Raw genomic sequence first — 6,159 nt, forward strand, 5'->3', positions numbered from 1 at the left:
GAGGTCCCTTCCTCAGATATATAGGAACATGCAACATTGTAATGATGGCAGATAAAGACCAGATCTGCCCAGCAATCTGCCCATGGTAGCAACTGCCATGCCATGCAGGTTACCTCCGTGTGTTCTGTTAGGGGTAGATATGATCAGATGCATAGCATAGTAAGTGAAAATATACAAGTATGCATAGCAGCACAGTGAGGAAGGGCTGGATGAGCGTAAGAGGGGGATAGATGCAAAGACTGCTAGTGACTGCTGTCAGCACATCCTGGGCAGGTCAGGGACCATCTGTTCTGGATTAGAAGCATGCTAGGAGATGAGAGAGAAGAAAGTGGTGAAATTCAGGTGTTCACAGATGCTGGGACCAACAGAGGGAACAAAACTGAAAAGTGACTATTAAATCTACACTAGAATTTTATTTTCTCCTTCCTGGGATGATTGTGAAGTGGGTGACTCAGGCAATATTATTTTTGTTTCTTGTTTTTTTCTTTTTTTAATGAGTCATATAATTGAATATAGCCTGGTCTGGGTGCAAGCTCCCTTATATATTTTTATACAGCGCTATGTATGTAGAGTAGAGCTATAGAAGTGATAAGTAGCAGCTGTAGTCTGTTCACTGCCGGGAACTGGCACCAACAGCCTTTAAACAGAATGCTGAAGGTAGTCTGCCCCTTTCACCTCATTAACAGGTTCAACCTGTTACGCGCGGTCGTCCCGCACACGGGACCGCTCACCTTCGGGGTTCTACAGCGGATCCTGGTCCTGTCTCCCTCGCGGCCTTTGCAAGTCCAGCTAGGCCCCGGCGTCCTTTCGGCGGTGGTCGCCAGGCCTTCGGCTGCCCGCCAGGCCTCACGCTGGGCCTCGGCGTCTCAGCAGCTAGCCACACCCCCTACGCGCGCGCACGCGGACTAGCCACCCTGATATAGGTTCCAGGGCGGGGCCTAGTTCTGCGGCGCACCCTGATTGAACTCATGTTAAAAGGAAGTTCCTGGCCTCACTTCCTTGCCTTGGCAATCAGGTCGGTTTGTTCCTGAGATTGCCCTTGCTTGTGTTCCTGCTTGCTTGTTCCTAGATCCTTCTGTTCCCGTTCCGTTCCTGCTTGTTCCTGCTTCCTAGCCCTGCTTGTTCCAGTGTTTGTTGTTCGTCTTCCCTGTCTTGCCTCGGACTGACCTTCTGGTAAAGACCTCAGCTTGTTTCTGACCTGCCTGCCACCTGCCCAAGACCTCAGTTTGCTCTTTGACCTTGCCTGACCTCTGGATCTTAACCCTTGCTTCATTGACCATTCCTCGGACTGACTTCTGGACTCCGACCTTGCTTGCCTGACCTTGTTTGATTCTGGCTCTGTCCCTAGCCTTGTCTTCGCCATCTCTATTCTGGTTCGCTCTACTTCAACCTGTTTCCAGCCTCGAACCCGATAGCGCTCCTCCAGCGTCTGTGGGCACGCCAGACTTACCCTCTCCCAGGAGACCCTGCGAGGCCCACCTAAGTCCAAGCGGCCCGTGTCCCTACAGGCTCCTCCCGGGGGGGGGACCTCGGGCTTCCAGTGGTGAAGCTCTACACTGCCTCTGTCTCCTTCCGTGCTCCGCCCCCTGTGGACAGTCCCTGTACTACCACAGGACAAGGGTCCACCCCCGAGCGCAACACAACCTCTGCGCTGTTAATGTCACGTCGCCATTCAGGACCCATCACTAAGAACAATAAATTAGAAAATGAACAGAAAAGAAAAACTGAAGTTCAGGAATATAATGCTACATGACATACTCGCTCCTGGATCAGCTACAAGACAGAAGATAATCTTAAGGGTCAGCTGTAAGGAAGAGAAATGACAGTGATTCCCAAGCCCAAGCAGGGCCTTTCTCCCAATAAGTTGTTTAAGTCACATATAACCTGGTTACGTCTCAGTCACTGGTTAAGGTCTGATCCGTGAGCTGAGGGTTGCCCCTTTTTGGCAGAGACTGAAAACCCCACTGGGAAAACAAAAACCTTTTTGACCTTGACCAAACCAGAAGAACTAAACCTCTTGTAGAAAAAAAAAAATGCTACTACTAATTATAAGTGAGGCTTCTTATTTTAGGTTTTAACTGATGAACACTGATAAGAAAACCCCAATGCAAAACAAAAAAAAATGTTTATTAAATAAACACCGGAATAACACCACTTACTGCCTTGGATCATCTACTCTATGTAACAAAAATATTTGAAGGAGACAAACGCCTGAGCACTGCGGTAATTCTGCTTCTTTATCCTCCAAGATTTAAATTGTTCCAGAAAACAGATTGTATATTGACATAAGAGCCTGACGCATGTTAAAATGAGCCTTATTCTGTACTACAACACCGTTTTTCAGAAACAGATTCACTGCAAAATATTTGGGCAACAATGTTGTGTGCATGCATGCAAAGTACAATACAGTGCATAAAAGAGAAAAAAATGTTCAGCAAGAGAATATATAGTGGTTGTAAGGGTGAATAGAAGCAGTTACAATATACACATTAAAATGTGGACAATCCTTTTCAATGGTGGGAGCGTCATTTTAAAAGCCTTTTCTGCAGGGCTTTTATAAAACTGCCTGCCCTGTCTGTGGTTAAAGGCACTCATACAGGGCCAGATTTTGGGGTGGGCGAGTCGGGCGGTTGCCCAGGGTGCTGTCAGCTGAGGGTTGCCCTGAGGACCGTGGGGACGAAGGCGGCAAGGCCCACCATGGCCACAGTGGATCCCATCCCACCTCGTCCAAAGACAGACTCTGCCTGGCCATGGCCAAAGATGGAACCACATGGCCGCGGTGGCCCGGCCTAAGAGAAGACAAGGAGGGTGCCATTTGTTGAGGGGTGTGTGTGTGTGTGTGTGTGTGTGTGTGTGTGTGTCATTCACCCAGTGCACCATTTGCCCTAAATCCGGCTCTGTATGTTTAGGACCTGTGTACATGGTTTTTACCCACAGGGTGGAGAGGAGCTCTTGTGGTGGAGTTGGGAATTGCGTGCATACGTTTGTATTTTCAAAAGTAATTTTTCTTGCAGAAACTACATGCACATGTTAGCAGGTGTTTGGGTAGTTTTCCTGGGATAATTTTTAAAAGGAAAGCATGTGCCAGGGGGTACTCCATGAAGTTAACAAATAGTTCATTTAAAACAAATTGAAGAAAATTCTCTCTCACTCAGTGCATAGTTAAGCTCTGGAATTCATTGCCAGAGGATATGGTTACAGCAGTTAGTGTAACTGGGTTTAAAAAAGGTTTGGATAAGTTCCTAGAGGAAAAATCCATAAACTACTATTACAGTAATTAATAAACAATACTGTTTTGTGATTTATCTAATGTTTGGGTACTTGCCAGGTACTTGTGACTTGGATTGGCCACTGTTGGAAACAGGAGACTGGGCTTGATGGACCCTTGGTCTGACCCAGTATGGCATATCTGAGGTTCTTATGTTATATTTCTTTTGAAAATTAGTGTAGAGTCTGAGATCAAGTTGTTTTATGTCCATAAAGTAATACAGCAATACGGCCATATTGCTTTATGGCCATTGAACAACTTAGCACCAGCCCCTGGGACTGGCGCCATTTTAAATCACAGCTGGCAGAGCAGGTGCAACTGAGGCTGGCTCCTGCCCCTTTCTCTCCAGGAAACCCCTCTCCTCAATGGGGTATGTAGGAGCCAGGAGGCTGCAGGGAGGCAAAGTGGAGGTATTTCATTTTCATTTTTTGCTTTTAATTTAATGTATATTTGGGCTAGCAAATGAACTGAACCGAACTGAAATGAATAACAAACAAAACGAATCCTGAAACAAACAAAATAATAAAACAAAAATTCCCCTTTCCGCCGTACATCCCTAATTTTTATGCAGGAATTACTACTAAACTTATTAAAAGAGTTTAGAGGTGGTATCCTATGGTGATTTATACTTTTGAAAGCAAAGTAAAATAGATTTGATACTATTATATGAAGTTAATTAAAAGTTGCATGCAATAATGTGCTCACCTTATAACTTGCCATCTAACTGCACAAAAATAATAATCTCAAGAAGCAAAATACTTAACTAGTAAATGGTGACCTGGTTCCTTGTGGTGTACTGACACATGTGCAATGGTTGATGTACACAAATTCAACAAAGAATGGTCTTCTTAGCTCACTTAATGAACAAAAGCAACAGGGCAAGCTTATCAATGGAAGCACAATACAGGATTAAGGAAATGCCAGGCTGCCCTAGAAATTCAGAATGACCTCAACCTAGTCATTCTGCCTGGTTGTTGCCATGCAATGTCAAGAATTAAGTGGCTTGAATTAACCATTTCAGAATCAGGGCCTTCGCTATATTTTCCCCGAGTTACACCCAAAACCAGAGCTGGTAATCATCACCGCCCAGCCTGAAGCAGCAATGCAGGGTTTTAACAGTGACTAAGGAGCATTTTGTCTTTCACTGAAAACCACAAAACAGAATCAAAATGGATCTCTACATTTAAACAAATCCAATAAATATATATATATATACATATTCCAGGCGGCATGGGAACTGCACTTCTTGTCATGCACTAATCACTATAGCTTGAATATTCACGGCTCACTCTGTCTGATTGTTTTCTCCGGCCACTTACCTCTTTCTTTCCGGGCTAACGGAGTCTATCCACCCTTAACCCCACCAGGTAAAATCCCAGTCCCTCTTGCTTTCTGCGGTTTTCAAGCTGAGGTGACAGAAAGGCTTCGGCGTTCACCACAGTCAGAAGAAGAACAGGAGTGTGACGTGAAGGCAGTAACCAGGGCAACGCTGTCCATGAAGGCACAGCGACCACTGATAAAAAGAGAGAGAGAGAAAAAAAAAACCAAAACAAAAAATCCAGGGCCTCCAACACTAATGCAGAAAAATGCTCACATGGGCAGGGTCATCCATTTTCTGTGCATTGCCTGCCTGGAGATGAACATTAAGAATGTTTTATATGTCTCTGTACAGCACTGCGTACACATCTGGTATAAGCTATCCAAATCCTGATAATTATAATAACAGTACTCTTCTATACAGATTTCCTCTGCATATTCACTGTACTCTGTAACCTACCTTTTCTCTGACCAGATCTGCTTCCTAGTTCCAGTTTCTGTGTGTTCGTTGGGAGCAATTGGGCACAGATCAGCAGTGCAGTGAAGGGTTAGAAGGAATACAATACCCTCATGTAAAAATAGTACAGGGAACGCACAATGGAATATATGTTTGTTTTCTCTTCTATTTTTTTTTTTTTTGTCTGTCATGCTTCCTTCTTCTCCTGTTTTGCCAAAGAGTGGGGCAGATCTAGTTGGGAAGTTTGAAAGGAGCAGTATGAACAAAATCCCCCTTACCAAGGAAACTGTACAATCTTGACCATAAAATACTTATCACTACCCCCTTCCCCAGTCTTCAGGGTTCTGGGGCTACAAAACCAACGGACATATACAGGAGAATCTCTAGGGAACCTTTGCCCATGTTCTTTTTTTATGGCTCAGTACATCTCATTCTATATTGCTTCTTTTAGGCTTGACTCCCCCAAATTCTGTTCATGGCCTCTGGAGGGTGGATAGTGGGAAATATTCAGATTTGGATGGCTAGCAACTGTTGTAAAGGGAATTCTCCGCAACGTTCTGCAAAAAGGAGAAAATACATACGTACCAGGGCTACTGACTCAGCCCAGGTCGATCCACTCCTAATTCTGCTCCATTATAGTTCTGATTGGCAAGAAAATCAGAACTACAATTCCATGCATTCAATGGGCCAAAATCAGGACTAGAACAACCTGTTCGGTTGACTTGGGATGAGTTGGCAACCTTACATACATAGTCACATGTACATAGTAGATGACAGCAGATAGAGATCCCTATAGCCCATCTAGTCTTCCTAATTATTCGAGTGCTCATTTTTTAAGGATCTATCCCAGCTGCCAGCTGTAGAAGCTCAACCAGGTGTAGGATATCACTCCTTATCCCAGTCAGGTTTTGTTGTCTTCCTTTTTGTTTCTCTACCATCCTGGGCAGATGGGCACACACTTCCTAGGACAGGCTTTTACTATTGGTGAGAAATAATGCATTTTCACTTTTGTGAGCAACACAGATATAGGGACTGTGTTACAGTTATTTTACACTGAAGAGGGAGAGAGGGACTGGGCAGGCCAAATCTGTCTTTTGACATCAATCGACTTTCTATG

At 44.5% G+C, this 6,159-nt stretch overlaps 1 protein-coding gene across 3 annotated transcripts in view; it reads right to left on the reverse strand.

Annotated features, from left to right (window-relative positions):
- RNF207 (ring finger protein 207) overlaps nucleotides 1-5,140 on the reverse strand; it is a 43,246-nt gene extending 38,106 nt beyond the window's left edge. The window contains exon 1 of one of the 3 annotated variants that reach the window (XM_029579329.1): nucleotides 5,046-5,140. The gene's annotated coding sequence lies outside the window, so the exon portion shown is untranslated. Of the gene's footprint in view, nucleotides 1-4,587; nucleotides 4,744-5,045 lie in introns of those variants that run through there. The other 2 variants (XM_029579330.1, XM_029579328.1) reach the window with 2 other exon arrangements.
- Nucleotides 5,141-6,159: the final 1,019 nt, after the last annotated feature.

This window comes from Rhinatrema bivittatum, chromosome 15 (assembly GCF_901001135.1).
Source record: "Rhinatrema bivittatum chromosome 15, aRhiBiv1.1, whole genome shotgun sequence".
NCBI lineage: Eukaryota > Metazoa > Chordata > Amphibia > Gymnophiona > Rhinatrematidae > Rhinatrema > Rhinatrema bivittatum.